The 18275-nt window shown below is 40.2% G+C and overlaps 1 pseudogene across 1 annotated transcript; it reads left to right on the top strand.

The window, feature by feature from the left end:
* Positions 1-4004: 4004 nt before the first annotated feature.
* On the top strand, positions 4005-17491 carry LOC103470815 (NACHT, LRR and PYD domains-containing protein 3-like; annotated as a pseudogene). The gene is made up of 11 exons (XR_014089051.1): positions 4005-4176; positions 4402-4509; positions 4664-4777; positions 5440-5553; positions 5906-5984; positions 6711-6933; positions 7071-8868; positions 9771-10369; positions 12650-12823; positions 16330-16376; positions 16511-17491. The product of XR_014089051.1 is annotated as an NACHT, LRR and PYD domains-containing protein 3-like (transcript).
* The last annotated feature ends 784 nt before the right edge of the window (positions 17492-18275 follow it).

Here is an 18275-nt window from a genome sequence, read left to right as displayed (position 1 = left end):
TCTCTACTGTCATTGAACACATCAGTGATGAAACGTGTGTTTGAACCAAACCTGATTATTTCTGTGTTTGATGGAGACGGATCGGCCTGATCTGAAGAAATTGATTCTTCTGTTTGAAGCAGCAGATCACCTGGAAACTGAGGGAGAGTTTCCTACCTTCATGTGAGGGAGACGCTGAATCCTGTCTGATAAAGTTACAACATTAAAAAGTCTATGTTAAAGCTCTTATTTTATAACTAAACTTGTAGTTTCATTTCTAATGGTTTTGATCAATAATTGTGTCGGTGCCTCCATGAGACGATGACAATGTTCCAACTTCAGCCACCAGACGAGGCTGGAGCTGCAGAGACGACACAAACAAACTTCCTCTCTTCTTCACGTCCGTTTACACTGCTGGATTTTTACCTGAAAAGGTTCAAACTCATCTTAGAGAAGCTCAAACTGTTTTCATGTTTTCTAGGTTTTCAGATGAGGTGAGAAACATCCTGGTCAATGAAGAACAGAAACATCATCCAATCAGCGATGTTTCAGGTTTCCCACAGGGACCGACCGGCCTTTTCTGTTTTAATGTTGTGTTTTTGAGTATGTAGTTGTCTTTAGCACTTCAAGGCCTTATACACACACACACACACACACACACACACACACACACACACACACACACACACACACACACACACACACACGCACCTTCCTGTTGATTAAACATTGATTGAATAAACTATAAAAGAAGAAGCTTCTGATCAGAAAGGAGTCACGCTGCATTTCCTTAGTTCCTCTTTAAATAAACCAGGAGGGAACAGAATCTGTGATGAACAAATAGTGGCAGAACTGGGCAGCTGTGAATATGCCACATAAAGTCATGATTAAAAAGAGAACAACAGATTCAGCAGTTGAATTAGCTGATATTATATCACCGTATTTTCCGCATTAGAAGGCGCATAGAATAGATGCCACAGTAGGGGCTGGAGTTATGTTATGCATCCACTAGATGGAGCTGCACCACAGGGAATGTCAACTAAACAGTCCGTGACTGGGCCATGGCATGGCCAGAAGATGGTCACCCTTCTCCGTTTGAGCACAGCATGTTCATGGACAACCTGGTATTAAATGACCTGCAGACGACCTGAGTCTAGACCAGGGGTGGGTAACTCCAGGCCTGGAGGGCCGGACTCCTGCAACTTTTATATGTGTCTCAACTTCAACACACCTGAGTTAAAATATGCTAGTTTTAAAAACTTAACATGTCTTGATTGAAAATAGCCTAATTATAGTTTTAAAATTAATAACTTATTCTGCCTTATTGACCTTTAGGTTACCTGTAGTTACAGCAGATTGTTGAGATCTTTTGAACTGCCCTTTGTCTGTGTGGGAAACAATCAGGAGGAGTTCCAGCTTTAACAGTGATCTGTGAAAAGTCGTAAAACAGCAGGAGTTCAGGCCAATAGAGGAGACGCTCTGCTTCCACTTTGTTTAGATAAAGGAGACAACTGGTGTTTGATCTTGCAAACAAATTGCAGGGAGTTTCTAACTTTAAAGAGGGTCAGAGACAGCTACTGGTTGGATGAGCAAAGATACCCCTTATTTGAATAAATTAAAGACAAGAATACTCCTTTACTATAAAACTTTGTACACATGAGTAACAAATCAGATTTGCTTTTGCAACTCTCCAAAGACGTCTTTGCTTTTCTTTCTTTCTTTCTTTCTTTCTTTCTTTCTTTCTTTCTTCTTCTTTTCTATTTGACTCAGGTAAATGAATGTATGCTTTAGTGTGTTTGAAGTGTCTGCATTGTTGATGTCAAGTTATACTTTAAACGTTAGAATAAACTCTGAAAATGTATGACGTGGAGCGTTGACTGTCATCTCTGTGTGACTTTTATTTCCACGCATGGAATCATTGAATCTGGGAGCACAAGAGAATATAGCAAGCCAGAAGTTTTGATTTTATTCTCTTAACAATAGCATAGATATGTAGATTGCACAGACAATCAAAACACTTAACATTTACATAGCATCTTTGTAAGCTTGTCCCTGTTAGCTACGTCAGACATACGAGGCATTATGATGAATACAAACGATTTATTAACTTACCTTTGAAGTTATTGTGAAGTTTTGACACATCCAGCTTAAATTCTTTTTTGTTGTTGGAGCGTTTCAGGACATCTGAATAATTATATAAGCATCATCAATAGTCCTGCAGCGACTGAGGAGCCATTGAGATTGAGTCCAAAATCCAATGTGAGATTCATCCGTGCTGCAGTGAATCTGTCTCTCATTATAGAAATCTCTCTCTTCTTCCTCACATCGTGTCTTTATGAAACCTTCAAAACAAAAATGGAAGATTTAGGATGTATCTTACTAGTGAAAGAATTACATATAAATAATAGTCTTTACCACCTGTGTAAACTTTGCTGGTGAATGTTATAATATAAGTTTTATAATATATGTTACATTGTCTCATTTCTAATATAGGCTCTTGTGTCAGATAATCTAAGTCAATGTTAGAGAATAATAAATTTTTTTAGATTTACAGAATCTCAGTTAGCCTTAATAGCGGGGCTGAACCCGTATTACACCGAGCACTGTAGCTAATATTAGTTGGTATCTCGCCACTGGACATAAATACAGTAAAGTAATATTATAATCACAATAAATACACAATAATATGTCCATCTTACTTGTGAAATGTTGTCTGTGGAGCCCTCACATCAATAGTCCATCGATCAGAACAACAATATTCCTCTGTGCTGAGGCATCTACTGCTGTTTTGATTGAACAAAGTAGGAGGGTATACCGCTCCAAGATGGCCGCCGTATTTCCTGGGCCGGAGCAGCCAATGCGGGGTCTACTCCTATATTATGTCTATGATAGCATATACCCCACTGACTGTTAAAAACCCTGATTGCTACATCTCTAAATTATTCTAAGGATTAATATAATACGCTCTAAATATGATTTTTATCTATTATTGACAATAACAGATATGAAATAATGATGAAATATGAGTCACACAACTAGATTTATGCTAGACAGAGATACTCACACTGTGCTTTCTGGCCTTTGGTCTTGATTCCCCTGAAGCTCAATTAGTTTCAGACATTTTGATGGTTAATGATGAAAACTACCAGCTGTTTGAAAGTTATGTCATTTCACACAGATACATATTCTTGTTGATTTAATAAACAGTAGAAAAATCAGGAATGAGCCTCATTTTATTTCCTTGGCTCCTTCTTAGATAAACCAGGAAGGAACAGAAACTGTGACATCATCAATATAGAATAGCAGAAGTACATTTGTATTTCAATTTCACTTTGATCTCGTCTCGTTTTGTTAAAACTCAATCTAGGCCACCGTTGTTCTGCTCTGCTTGTGTTCAGATGTTCTTCATCTGTTTGGACTATTTGAACAAACTGTAAGTTTGCTTTGTTTCCTATTTGAACTTTATCTTCAGGAACTTTCCTGTTTGGTTTTGCTCTCTGACATTTGGAGAACATGTCTTCTGATTCCAGCAAAAGCTTCATGTTTGAAAAATAATCTATAGAATTATTTTAGATTGCTGCTGATAAACTGGAATCAAATATCATTATGAAAAACAGATTTTTCTTTGTTTTCTTCTCTCAACTAACTGCTCCATGATTTTATTTCCTGGAATAAATGGTCTCCACCAGTAAAATCAGACACTGCTACCTGTGAGTTCTTTCAAAATAAAATGACAGTTATGTTAAAATATGTTTGATTCAGACGGATTAAATTGTTAAGATTTGATGGAGCACATGATCCACTTGTAGAGTTTGATGTCTGTGAAATAAAATAGTTCCCGATGTTCAGTCAGAGTAAATTAATGTAACAGTAACTCCATGTCTCCATCTAGTGGACTGATAGTAGAAGTGCAGCAGCTGATGCAGCTTCCTCTGCCTCTCTGCTGTCTGACTGCATTCAACTGACACTGATATGAAGAAGAGCCGATCAGAGGAGGAGCAGCTGATCTTTCTCAAGCTGTAAAGGATGATCAGAGCTGATGAATGATGTGTGTTTCCTCTGCAGGTGAAGCTAGAAAGTGTGTGTGAGGTGAAGTGAATTCAGCAGCATGGATCAGGGTGAGGACAGAGAGGAGGGAGTCCCTCCCTCTAAAACCACATTGTGTCGGGAAGATGAGAGCCAAAGCAAAGGTCAGAGGTGAGGTCACCATCTCTAACTGTCCACAGCCCTTTTCACACAGCATTCACACTGTATGAGACCCAAAAAGACGTGGTGATGAAGCTCTGGGTTCCAGCAGGAGACATTTGGAAAACTCACCAACTTCTAACACATTTTCTGGATCTGAATGACAAAAGTTTTCAATACGATTCATCCTAGAAAATATGGATGGAATAATGTTGAAATAGCTTTTTTTTCTGTCAGATTTCTTGATGAACAAGAACCAGAACCCAGCTGTGTGTCCTTCAAGAGTAACAGGTCAAAGGGCCTTTATACCAACTTTAAATCTCTTGTATCTCCACCATCAAGGAGGTGAGCTGGATCTGACTGCTGTAACTGTGTAAACTGATCAATATGAAGTGTTTCTATTCCAATATGTCTTCTATAATGTAAGTGTTGACTGGTATAATACAGACTGGTACAGAACCTCACAGAATGGGTTTTATTTATCTTTTTTTTTTGTCAGGATCCGTCAGACACTCAAACAAGAACCAGAACCCAGCTGTGTGTCCTTCAAGAGTGACAGATCAAAGAGTCTTTATAATAACTTTAAATCTCCTGGATCTCCACCATCAAGGAGGTGAGCTGGAACTGAAACATTTACAATGATGGAAAAACATTTCAGACTGAGTAAGTCTGAAATGTTTTATTTTAATGTGTTGTTTGTGTGAGCTCAGCTTTTTTCTCACATCTGTTCATATGTGAAGCAGTGTGTCTTCCTTGTTATCTAAAAGCACAGGTAAAATAGGTAGAATGGAAGCTGTTGGAGGCATCCTGGATGCTACGACATCAAAGGTTTTGATTTATAAAACACAAACTTGGCATGAAGTTGTGTCTCTCATGCCAACTCTGACCAGTGTGTACTACACTTGTTTTGGAAACAGGGGAAAATGGTGACACAAATGGTGAGAAATTTAAGCCATACTTTTTCATGATTCCTTAAGGTCCTTTGTCATTTATTGAAATTTAACCATAGATCAACTTTATTATAAACATTCAAAACCTCTGTGTGATATATGCTTCTGCTGGTGAACCATAACTATACATAAAGACCTTTTAAATAAACCAAGAAGGTCTATACTGCAGCCTCTATCCTAAACCAAAGTCAGCACAACATTCCAATCTTTTCTCACAATCCTCTCCCCAGTGATCAATCACTAAGGTGGAACAATAAACTGTTTTGTTTACTGATTTGTTTGTTTGCTTATTTTACCACAGATTAACATATCCATTTTTTGTCAGGATCCGTCAGACACTCAAACAAGAACCAGAACCCAGCTGTGTGTCCTTCAAGAGTGACAGATCAAAGAGTCTTTATAATAACTTTAAATCTCCTGGATCTCCACCATCAAGGAGGTGAGCTGGATCTGAAACATTTACAATGATGGAAAAACATTTCAGACTGAGTCAGTCTGAAATGTTTTTATTGTAATGTGTTGTTTGTGTGAGCTCAGCTCTTTTCTGACATCTGTTCATATGTGAAGCAGTGTGTGTTGGTTGTTATCTAAAAGCACAGGTAAAATGGGTAGAATGGAAGCTGTTGGAGGCATCCTGGATGCTACGACATTATGTTTAACAGATCTGGGGTGTCATTTACAAAGCTTGCATAGGCACAAAATGGAGCCTGAAATCTGCATACACCACTTTCTTTGTAAATACTCCTGGATGAATATTTCCTTCCATCCTAATTGTTCTCGTTCCTCCTCAGATTGCACCAGCAAAGCTCAGAAGTTCCCATTGGTCCATCTACCCAGCAGCATCAAACACAGCTGGACTCCATATTTATGGTCTGTGTGTCTACAACTACTGCTTTAAAAATTAATAAAGGAAAGTACAGTAAGCAATGTTACTGTATGACGATTGATAGGTATTTTTCCTTTCGAACCTTCATTAAAAGAACCACTGACAACGTATATGAATTTTATGACCAAACTTGTGCAGAAGGAGAAGACCCAGCAAACTGCTCCTCCGAGTCGTACACAGAGCGTTCTGCCCTCTCTCTGCTAGAGCCGGCCTTTTATTTGGGAAAACAACAGTAGGATAGGATAAACAATAAAACAGGCGGCAAGCTCTATCTCACACACAGGTCATCTAGCTCTTTCCCTTGAGAGCGAACCTTGGATGGAATAATCAGTTCTCAGGAATACAGATATTCAACACAGCAATCAAAAAGTATTCGCATAGCACACTCATTACCAATTAACATTAGACTGAATGTTGATAAACTATTCATTATTATTAGACTGAATATAAACTAAAGAAATAACAAAAATGATAATACCAAAAAATCTCTAACAACGATTAAAAACAAGGACTTGTTCTGTGTAAAGGTTTTCTAGCCACTGGCTTCTTTTCAAACCCAGTTCTTGGTCGGCCCTTTTTTGGTTGGACTGTTCAGTTATCTCCAAGCTGCAATTTGTAAACCACAAGACTGTCAGTCTGTCCAACATGGAACTGATATTTGGCTCCATGGTTTCTGTCTGATGTGTCCTTCATCTGTTATTCTGTTCCAGCTGCTGGAGGACAACATTGTCACTTTTGTGAAGAACGAGCTGAAGAAGATCCAGAAGGTTCTGAGTCCAGATGACCCAGAATGGTCAGAGAGTCAGAGAGATGATGAGTTGGAAGGTGAGGATAAAGAGCAGAGAAAAAGCAGCAGAGAGGCAGTGATGAAGATCACACTGAATTTCCTGAGGAGGATGAAGCATGAGGAGCTGGCTGATCGTCTGAAGAGCAGTAAGAGGATTTCTACAAAGATTTAACCTGATGGATAAATCACACATTTAGTGATGTCTGAAGAGATGGAATTACATTTATTTAAATCATCAGAAGATGATTTTATTTTGTTCCTTATTTTACTTGTGTTGTTTTAGAACAGCTTGCTGCGGTTTGTCAACATCAACTTAAATCTGGTCTGAAGAAGAAGTTCCAGTCTGTGTTTGAGGGAATCGCTAAAGCAGGAAGTCCAACCCTTCTGAACCAGATCTACACAGAACTCTACATCACAGAGGGAGGGACTGGAGAGGTCAATGATGAACATGAGGTCAGACAGATTGAAACAGCATCCAGGAAACCACACAGACCAGAAACAGCAATCAGACAAGAAGACATCTTTAAAGTTCCACCTGGAAGAGACCAACCAATCAGAACAGTGATGACAAAGGGAGTGGCTGGCATTGGGAAAACAGTCTTAACAAAGAAGTTCACTCTGGACTGGGCTGAATACAAAGCCCACCAGAACATTCACTTCATATTTCCATTCACTTTTAGAGAGCTGAATGTGCTGAGAAATAAAAAGATCACCTTGGTGGAACTGATTCATCACTTCTTTACTGAAACCAAAGAAATCTGCAGCTTTGAACATTTCCAGGTTCTGTTCATCTTTGATGGCTTGGATGAGAGTAGAATTCCACTGGACTTCCACAACAAGGAGATCCTGACTGATGATACAGAGTCCAGCTCAGTGGGCGTTCTGCTGACAAACCTCATCAGGGGGAAACTGCTTCCCTCTGCTCTCCTCTGGATAACCACACGACCTGCAGCAGCCAATCAGATCCCTCCTCAGTGTGTTGGCATGGTGACAGAGGTCAGAGGGTTCAATGACCCACAGAAGGAGGAGTACTTCAGAAAGAGATTCAGAGACAAGGAGCAGGCCAGCAGGATCATCTCCCACATGAAGACATTACGAAGCCTCCACATCATGTGCCACATCCCAGTCTTCTGCTGGATCACTGCTACAGTTCTGGAGGATGTGTTGGAGACCAGAGAGGGAGGAGAGCTGCCCAGAACCCTGACTGAGATGTACATCCACTTCCTTGTGGTTCAGACCAAAGTGATGAAGGTCAAGTATGATGGAGGAGCTGAAACAGAGCCACACTGGAGTCCAGAGAGCAGGAAGATGATTGAGTCTCTGGGAAAACTGGCTTTTGATCAGCTGCAGAAAGGAAACCTGATCTTCTATGGATCAGACCTGACAGAGTGTGGCATCGATATCAGAGCAGCCTCAGTGTACTCAGGAGTGTTCACACAGATCTTTAGGGAGGAGAGAGGGCTGTACCAGGACAAGGTGTTCTGCTTCGTCCACCTGAGTGTTCAGGAGTTTCTGGCTGCTCTTCATGTTCATCTGACCTTCATCAACTCTGGAGTCAACCTGATGGAAGAAACACAACCAAAACCTTCTTTATTCTCCAAATTATTCATCAAATCCAATGTAAACCATCTCCATCAGACAGGTGTTGACCAGGCCTTACAGAGTCCAAATGGACACCTCGACTTGTTTCTCCGTTTCCTCTTGGGACTTTCACTGCAGACCAATCAGAGACTCCTACAAGGTCTGGTGAAACAGACAGGAAGTAGCTCACAGACTAATCAGGAAACAGTTCAGTACATCAAGGAGAAGATCAGTGAAAATGTGTCTGCAGAGAAAAGCATCAATCTGTTCCACTGTCTGAATGAACTGAATGATCGTTCTCTAGTGGAGGAGATCCAACAGTCTCTGAGTTCAGGAAGTATCTCCACAGATAAACTGTCTCCTGCTCAGTGGTCAGCTCTGGGTTTCATCTTGGTGTCATCAGGGGAAGATCTGGATGTGTTTGACCTGAAGAAATACTCTGCTTCAGAGGAGGCTCTTCTGAGGCTGCTGCCAGTGGTTAAAGCCTCCAACAAAGCTCTGTAAGGACACAGATTGTGACTGTATTCATTGGTAATGAGGAATCTGCTAATGATAAAGTTATTGATTCTTGTTTAAGTTTACTTATAATGAACAAGTTCACAATAAAAAAACTGTAAGGACACTTAGAGGGGACCCAGAAGTTCAACCACACACAGGAGTATACGAAAGGGAAAAAAAACAGTTTATTTTCAGATACTGGTTTCTGCTTAGGAAGAGGTCGTCAAACACAGCACTGAGGAGAGAGGGGAGAAGGCTGGTGATGCACAGATAAAGGAGGGGTATCATAGAAATGTTCAGCTTAACTGACCTGTAGAGCAGGTGATGGGTGGAGCAGAGGAACAGAGGGTCTGATGACAGAGTGATGCAGGAAACCAGTGGAACAGGAAGCAATGAAGATCTCCACGAGGAGATCAAAAACGCAACACCCAGGGGCTTTGTCGATAATAAGGCAGAGGTCATACACAGGAGGACAGAGAGAGCAAACTTAGCTTTGAGGGGCAGGCGTTAATCAGAGGTCGTGAGGCAAAGTTTGGGTTAGGATCCAGAAATCTAGAATAGAAGGCATCCGAGAAGGGGTTAGCAGGAGGGGTAAATCCGTGGACAGAAAGGGGTTGTAGAAACACTATTGGCTCGTGACTGTTGACAATCTGGCAAGGAAGCAGAGGCTGAAAGGTGTTTAAGTAGGGCAAGGCCCAGGTTGAACAGGTAAGCAATCAGTCATGGCAAGTGAGCTGAATGAGTGCTTAACACGGCATGGACTGGACATGAATCATTACAGAAACACAAAAGCCTGTGAAATAAGGCAGTTCCACTAATCATTCCAAGGAGAACATTGGCGACTAAAAGCTATAAACATAATTTTAGATTGTTCAATCACAGATTTTTCTCACTGTCTCCTCAGGCTGAGTGACTGTTACCTCTCAGAGAGAAGCTGTGAAGCTCTGTCCTCAGTTCTCAGCAGTCTCGGAGAGCTGGACCTGAGTAACAATAACCTACAGGATTCCGGAGTGAATCTTCTCTCTGCTGGACTGAAGAGTTCAAACTGCAACTTGGAGATACTCAGGTACAATGCTCGCAATGCTTTCTAGGGTGCACTCTTTTATACATTGTCACTGCATTTATTTTTGATGGTGATAAATCTGCTGATGATGACATAAATATTTAAATGCGTTTCAGTTTTTTAGAATGGAAAAAATTCACAACAAAATGAAGCAAAATAAAATAAGACAGTTCAGCTAATATTTGCAAGGAGAACATTGGTGATTGAAAAGCTATAAATATAGTTTTTGATTGTTCAATAACAGATTTTTCTCTTTGTTTCCTCAGACTGAGTGGCAGTAACCTCTCAGAGAGAAGCTGTGAAGCGTTGTCCTCAGTTCTCAGCTCTCAGTCCTCTAGTCTCAGAGAACTGGACCTGAGTAACAATAACCTGCAGGATTCAGGAGTGAAGCTTGTCTCTGCTGGACTGGAGAGTCCAAACTGCAAACTGGAGACTCTCAGGTACAACGATCTTAATCGTACTTAAACAATATTTCTGCTATCAAATATTATCAATCAATCTAATGTTATTTGTATAGCACATTTCAGCAGCAAGGCATTTCAAAGTGCTTTACATCATTAAACGCAAAAACACAGAGTCATGCAACATTGAATAAAGAAAAACATACATTTTCCTGCCGAGTTGAAGTTCTGCCCATCAAATCGGCTGAAAACGAAACAAACAAAAAACAGCAGACCCTTTTCAACAACTGGGGGAACTCCGACCTGCACCCTTTTCAACAACGGGGGGAATCCAACTCGTACCCCTTTTCAACAACAGGGGGACTACAACCCGCACCCCTTTTCAATACATACATGACATTTGCCTTTAAAACATATTTGCCTTTTAAAATGGTTTAAGACTTGGATAATTTGAATGCTTTACTATTTGAAAGCTAGAATAAAAATATGTGGCTAATCTGATAAATCTAAAACCATTTGCTTTTTACCCCACTTATCCAATCACAGATATTCTATGATTATACAGAAAGGGCATTAATTCCTATTTTAATGCATCTTAATTGCATTGGATGTCTATGGTTTTCAGCAGCTGAACTTGCAAAACAAAACTACAGTCATACTCAAAAAATTGGAAGATGTTCTTTTGTCAAATTAAAAGCAACTTTTGAAAATACCAAGATATAAGCTGTTGGTTAACATACCTTTCATTAAGTCCACATTCCTGTATTAAAATTTTATATTTTTGTTATGTTAAACACTTTGAACTGTCTTGTTGCTAAAATGTGCTTAGGAAGTAAACTTGATTGATTGATTAATTGATTGGTCCATGATATGCTAACCTTAAATGTCATGTTTTCATTTGCTACACGCAGAAAGTCATCCTCAGTAAAAGAAATAAAAGCTTTAAAACATCAGTCTATGAGTAATTTATCTACATATCTTATGTAGATAATCTACATAGTTAATCTACATTATGTGGATTAATTAATCTACATAATCTGAGGTACAATCATCCGAGAAATTCAGCATTCACTTAGTGTTTCACTCAGTGATTTCACTAAAATTAATTTACTTTTCAACAGTATTCTATTGATGAAATTAAATTAAATATTTTAATAGAATATTTTATTGTTACTACATTATAAAGACTCTAGATAGAAGGGACGAAAAGGAGGCCTGCTATTTTCTTTGAGTTTTAAAACAGTTTTAACACAAATTTCACATCAGTCCTCTTACCATTTCCATCTAAATCTAGCGAAGCTTGCAAAGTCACAAGCTGTCCTGCACTTTCATGGCAATTCACATGGACTCATACTAATGAAAATCCCATTTCTCATGCAGTGATTATCAAAGGTACTTCCTCCCAGCTACTGTCAGACTTTATATTCATCAATGTTCTCAACAACCTCAGAGTTTATATTCCTTCTGTTATTGCACATTACAATTGATAGTTTTTAAATTTTTTGTAAATAGCTCGTACGTTACTGTTATCCACGCAGATCTTGTTCGTAATTTTATAATACACTACTCGGTTGCAATTTTTTTCCATCCAATTATGCTATTTTTAATAACAATAGAGTATTATTTTTGCTAGGTTGTAAAACCTTATTATTCTGTTCTTAAATTTTGTTAGTTCAAATGCTTCCATTTACTTTAAATGTGCTGCTAGTACAACTGAACTCTCTTCTATATGATAGTAAAATACATTTCTATTCTAATTGATTTTCCATCCATTTTCTTTACACCCTTGCCCCTCATTGGGGTTGGGAGGTGCTGCTGCCTATCCAGCTAACGTTCCGGGCGAGAGGCGGGGTCACCTGGACAGGTCACCAGTCTGTCACAGGGCAACACAGAGTCACACAGGACACACAACCATGCACACACACACTCACACCTAGGGACAATTTGGAGAGACCAATTAACCTGACAGTCATGTTTTTGGACTGTGGGAGGAAACCGGAGTACCCGGAGAAAACCCTCCATGCACAGGGAGAACATGCAAACTCCATGCAGAAAGACCGGGAATCAACCCAGAACCTTCTTGCTGCAAGGCAACAGCTCTACCACTGTGCAGCCCTCTAATTGATTTTAAATGTGTCAAATGTTACATTTAATTACCATCAACTGTAATAATACAGTCTAATTTTGGCTTTGTTATATTAAATAATTAATTACCAATATATGGAGTTTTATTTTTCCTCCTGAAAATGACCAGATCAGAACTTGGGTTCTCTCTCAGCGTTTTCCTGTTTCTCATTATGTGTTGAATCGTGTCTGCAGCTTGTCAGGCTGCCTGGTCTCAGAGGAAGGCTGTGCTTCTCTGACCTCAGCTCTGACCTTTAACCCCTCCCATCTAAAGAAGTTGGACCTGAGCTACAACCATCCAGGAGACTCAGCAGTGCAGCTGCTGTCGGCTGGACTGAAGGATCCAAACTGGAGACTGGAAGCTCTCAGGTATGGAGGAACTGATGTAGGAGGAAGAGGAGAAATGTCTCTGTTCTTCAGTCAGGAACAGCAGCCTCTCCTCTTAGTGAAGCTCTGGCTGAATTTACATGATGTTAGTGATGATTATTGTATTCTAATGTGACAAAGTTCATGTATAAGCTTGTAATTAGGTTAGTTAGAGTGTAACCTTATTTAAAATGCCTTCTGTAAAATGTTCCCTAATCTCCCTTATGTCTGCAAACTTCATGTTTAAAACTCCTGAACATCACCAGAACTGATGCTGATGTTACAATTCATTAAAATATCAGACCCAACAAACGTAAACCTTTGGAAAATGTGTTAGAACACCATAGTTTGAACTATAGGATGTCTTCATGCAGTGAGTTTTCCCAATTGATGAAAACACACTTCAAAGACAGCTGAACTAGTGATGATTGTAGAAGAATCATGTGAAGGGAGATCAGTGATTGAAAAATTTCTATGTTGTTGATGAAATACTGCAGAAATCTTTAACCTTGTACTAATTAGACCTGAGAAACAAACCCATCCACGGGTACCACTATGATGTAGTGATAAGAGCAAAAGGGAGGCAAATATGTAATATCTCTATCTGGAACCAAACGATTGGAGAAAGAAACATTTTTCTAATTAAGTTCTGTTTGTTTCTCTGTCTTCACTTCATATTGTAACGTTTGTTATGAGAATCAGATAGAAATATGTCTGCTTTGAACTTGGCATCTTGTATTCATGTTGGAACTCTTATTTTGAAGTGAGACAGGAAGTAGTTGAGCTTCTCTGCATTTGATAAAAGTTTGAACCAAAATTCATCACCCAGGCTGGAGGACAGGAAAAGCTCCTTGTGGTTGTTTTATACCAGAGGTGGCCAGCTTCAGTCCTCAGATGAACTGGCCTGGTTCTTTTAGATCAGTGGTGTCAAACTCATTTTTATTTTGGGCCGAATCAAAAATCTGAATGTTCTTAAAGGGCCGGTTGCACCAGAATCTATTGATAAAACCAATAAAACTGTTAAAATATCAATAAATAGCTGTTCCTCTGGGATTTGTGATTATTTTAGTGTTTATTTTTGCAATCAAAATGACAGATTTTGTGGTGAATATTAAGAAATATTTGTAATCGTTATTCTTTTACAATATTTACACTAATGTATGATGTCAAATGTGACTCTTTATCACTCGTCGTATCAGTTACGGATTCAACGTTTTTGACCAATTTTGAGAAAATTAGCAGTAAAATCAGGAAAAAATGTGGAAATTTGTTGATTTTGTGTGATTTTTGCAGATTTGTGAAAAACTGGAAGGACTTATTGATGTAATTTGGAGTCCAGAGGGCCACATAAAAAGCTACAGCGGGCCAGATTTGGCCCCCGGGCCTTGAGTTTGACATCTGTGTTTTAGATGCTTTCCTTTTCCTGTCTAATTTTTTTACCAGACATGTTAAGAAACTGTTGCAGTAATCAATATAATAATGAAATAGAAACAATTCATAAAACCCCCAAAACAACTCCAAACTACCCAGGACCTGACAGCCTGGTCTGATTCCCAGCAGTTAAAGTGAATTAGTTGAGAGCTGGAGACGTTTCCTCCTGTTGCTGCAGTAGCAGAAATGTTCTGCTTCACAAGCTGAATCAGATTGGAAAGAGGGGAAATCTTTATTGATCTGATGGCTAAATGAAAAATTTCAACTCTTCCTGAAATCCAATGAGACACAAAAACAATGGATGTTTTACCATCCAGACCTTTACAACCAGTTCATGTCAACAGTCCAGTTGTATCTGTGGAAAATAAACAGATTTGATGTGAAATGAGGAAGTTCTTCTATCTGATGTTCCAGCAGATCTGTAGAAAATGGAGCTGCAGCTATCAGATATTTCAGTCATCATGCTTTCTACCAATGAATCCACTGATTAAAGCAGGAATCTCATCTCCATGTTCTCTTCCAGAGGTTTCCAAGGTTTGTTCCTGGAAGCTGCTGCTGGTTCCTCCAATCCAGGCTCCGCCCCCTTTAGAGGAAATCTGTCCATATATGGAGCTAAGAGTCACCTTGATGCTGTAAAGCTTTTTGTTCAGGATGAGATGTCAGGATGTTGGTGTCAGTCTGTTCCAGGCTTTAGTTGTTCTCCTCATGAGGAGCTGAAGTCTCTGACAGGAATGTGGAGCTGAACAGGAGAAGAACTTGAAGCTTCTTCTTGTTCTGTCTGATTGCAGCAGCAGGACAATCCAACATTTTAGTCTGACTTCATCTGGAAATGTTTATTTGACCTGAATCAGTTTGAAGGCAGGCCAGCTCCTCGTCAGAGTTGAGTTCTTCTCTGTCCTCCGTGCTGGAAATGTACAAGTCCAGCAGCTAATGGTCAGTGACATCAGAACATGACATCATCAGTAGAATGATGATGTCATTTCCCTCTCAGAGCAGCTTGGAAATCTGAGAGGAAAGATTCGAACAAAGACTCTCTGGACTGTTGAATCCGCTGGTTCTGGTTCCAGATGCTCCTTGGACACTTTCACAAGCCATTACTGCAGCTGCTGGATTCAGGAAGCTGCTTCTTCTTCTTGGTCTCATTGTAAATGTGTGCAGCGCCACCTGATGGTGCTGGTTGGTAGAGGAAGTGCTGAAAGGTTGGAGGTGTTTGTTAGAGGTGTGTGATGATGGAAGCCTCTCCATGGTTTGTGAGTCTGAGCTCAGAGATCAAATCTTTGGTTCTTGTTGAACTCTTTGTTGAATGTGATGCAGCTTCTCCTTTTTAATGTTTGTATTTCTGGATATTCCAGTGAGGCCACAGCAGGTTTTCAGCAGCAAGTTGTTTAGTGTTTCACTCCTTCATCTGTGTGTGGGAGTGTGAATGGAGCAGGTATCCAGCTGTTGATCAGAGTTTAGATTGATTGGATTTTAATGCTGATTATTAAATCAGGTTGAGCTTCCAGAAATGTTTCCTTAGTTTCCTGATGTCCTTTTATACTTCAGGGAGTTTCTTCAGGTTGTTACTGAGGGATTTCCTTTCTCCTCTCTGTTGGAGCTTTTCCTGTGTTTGGAGAAATGAGTTGTGTTGCATCAGCACCAACTGTCCTTCCTACATCCACTGCAGTTTACAATGTTTCTTTCATCATCATCATGATCATCATTACAGTACAGTTGTCTGTCTGCTGTCAGTTCTTGTTTCTTTCTCTGGATTTTTACAAGTGGATGTATCCATTGAACAGTCCACTTCATGTTTGAGTGTTCAGGTGTCATTGGGTTCTGATAGACCGGTTCTGATTCTCAGTCGTCTTTGTTCTACTGAGAGTTCATGTCAGTTACAGAACAAATGAGTTTACCTCAGCACCTCCAGTCTTGGTTGGAAGCTAAAGTTGGAACATGCTTGACATCTCATGGCTGTATTGACAGAATTATCTATCAAAACAATTAGAAATGAAACTATAAGTTCCTGTTGTTTCTGTTCTTGAGACTGTTCTCTCTGCTGAAAGAGACTGATGGTCTGACCCCCCTCCTCCTTTCAGGGTGGAGCCAGCTGGAGTTCGGTTCTTGTCACCAGGTCCATGGAGGTGTAAGTGTGTTTTTCATCTGATTCATGACAACAAAGCAGCTCATATTCAACCATCTTCATCACTCAGTCAGGAGTCATCAAAGTGTCAATAACTGATCAAAAACTGCAGCTGGATTGTGTTTGTTCTCCATCAGATTCCTGTCAACTCATCATCGACTCAAACACAGTGAGCAGAGAGCTCAAAGTGTCTGAAGACAACAGGAAGGTGACGTGGGTGGAGGAGCTTCAGTCGTATCCTGATCATCCAGACAGATTTGATCTTCCTCAGCTGCTGTGTGGAACTGGTCTGACTGGTCGCTGTTACTGGGAGGTCGAGTGGAGAGGAGATATTGTTGTATCAGTGAGTTTCAGAGGAATTAAGAGAAGAGGAGTCTGGAATGAGTGTTGGTTTGGACTGAATGATCAGTCCTGGAGTCTGAGATGCTCTGATGTTAATGGTTACTCTGCCTGGCATAACAACAGAGAAACACCAATCTGCTCCTCCTCTGTCTCTAACAGAGAGAGACAGAGGAGGATAGCCGTGTATGTGGACTGTCCTGCTGGCATTCTGTACTTCTACAGCATCTCTTCTAACTCAGTGACCCTCCTCCACACCTTCAACACCACATTCACCGAACCTCTGCTTCCTGGATTTGGGTTCTGTTCTTATGGTTCCTCTGTGTTTCTATACTGAGTTGAGTTTAAAGAGTTTCCTTCAGTCAGAGAATCTCTCTGACAGGAGGAACATATAGTTTAGTTTTTACATGTCTGTTTTTTACACTCAGAAACACATTTTTAGATTCATGGATTCAATCTGTCTCTTGTTGAACCTCTTCTAAATGACTCCTTGGAAACTACCCAGCTAGCATTGAATGTTTGGAGCATGTCCGCTGAACGGACATGCTCCAAACGGCCGAACTTCCACTGACAACGTTTGATCGACGTCCAAATGAAACTCCATTAGACGTCTGGAGGACTTTAAGTTGAACGTCCGCCGGACATTCGGGAGGACGTTTTCTGGACTCAAAATTGATCACAGTAGACTTTTGGCGGACTTTCAGCTGAATGTCCGCCGAAGGTCCGCTGCCAACTTTCAGCGAACTTTCGCATTTTATTCGAAAATAAAAAGCTATAGCCATATGGTTCTGGTATGTCTGTGGAAATGCTAATATAGCAACAATTTCATTGGAATGTATGGTTTTCACATGGAACGGTTGTCTTCTGTTTCCAGACATATTAGTCTAATGTAATAAATTGTAAAATCGATGACAACCACTTAAAAACACTTAATTTATAGTGTTAACATTAAAGACTACCCACAACAAAATATGATAAAGAATCACATTTATTCATACATATGTACCAAAAAGACACTAATGAAACCTTCTTAGAACAAACTAAAACAGCAAAGTATACATTTTAATACAATGGGTTTTGACCTTGATCTAATTATTAGACTGAGTCTAATCCAAGGAGGGTCAGTCAGATACTTTAGCAGCTATCCAACAGACCCTCCTCTCCAGGACCCCTGAATAGACCTTACCAGGGAGGCTTAAGAGTGTGACCCCCCTGCCACCAAGGAAAGTGTGTAAAAACACTTTCTTTCCATCCATCCATCCATCCATCCATCCATCCATCCATCCATCCATCCATCCATCCATCCATCCATCCATCCATCCATCCATCCATCCATCCATCCATCCATCCATCCATCTTATCCGGGGTCGGGTCGTGGGGTCAGGAGCTTCCCTCTCCCCAGCCACTTCTTCCAGCTCCTCCGGGGGAACCCCAAGGCGTTCCCAGGCCATAGAGAGACATCGTCCCTCCAGGGTGTCCTGGGTCTCCCCTCCTCCCGGTGGGACCTGAACTCCTCACCAGGAAGGCGTCCAGGAGGCATCCTGACCAGATGCCCGAGCCTCA

This window comes from Poecilia reticulata, chromosome 9 (genome assembly GCF_904066995.2).
Source record: "Poecilia reticulata chromosome 9, P_reticulata-male-v2, whole genome shotgun sequence".
Classification (NCBI taxonomy): Eukaryota; Metazoa; Chordata; class Actinopteri; order Cyprinodontiformes; family Poeciliidae; genus Poecilia; species Poecilia reticulata.
Note: the sequence above shows the minus strand (reverse complement) of the source record. Positions and strands in the feature narration are given on the sequence as shown.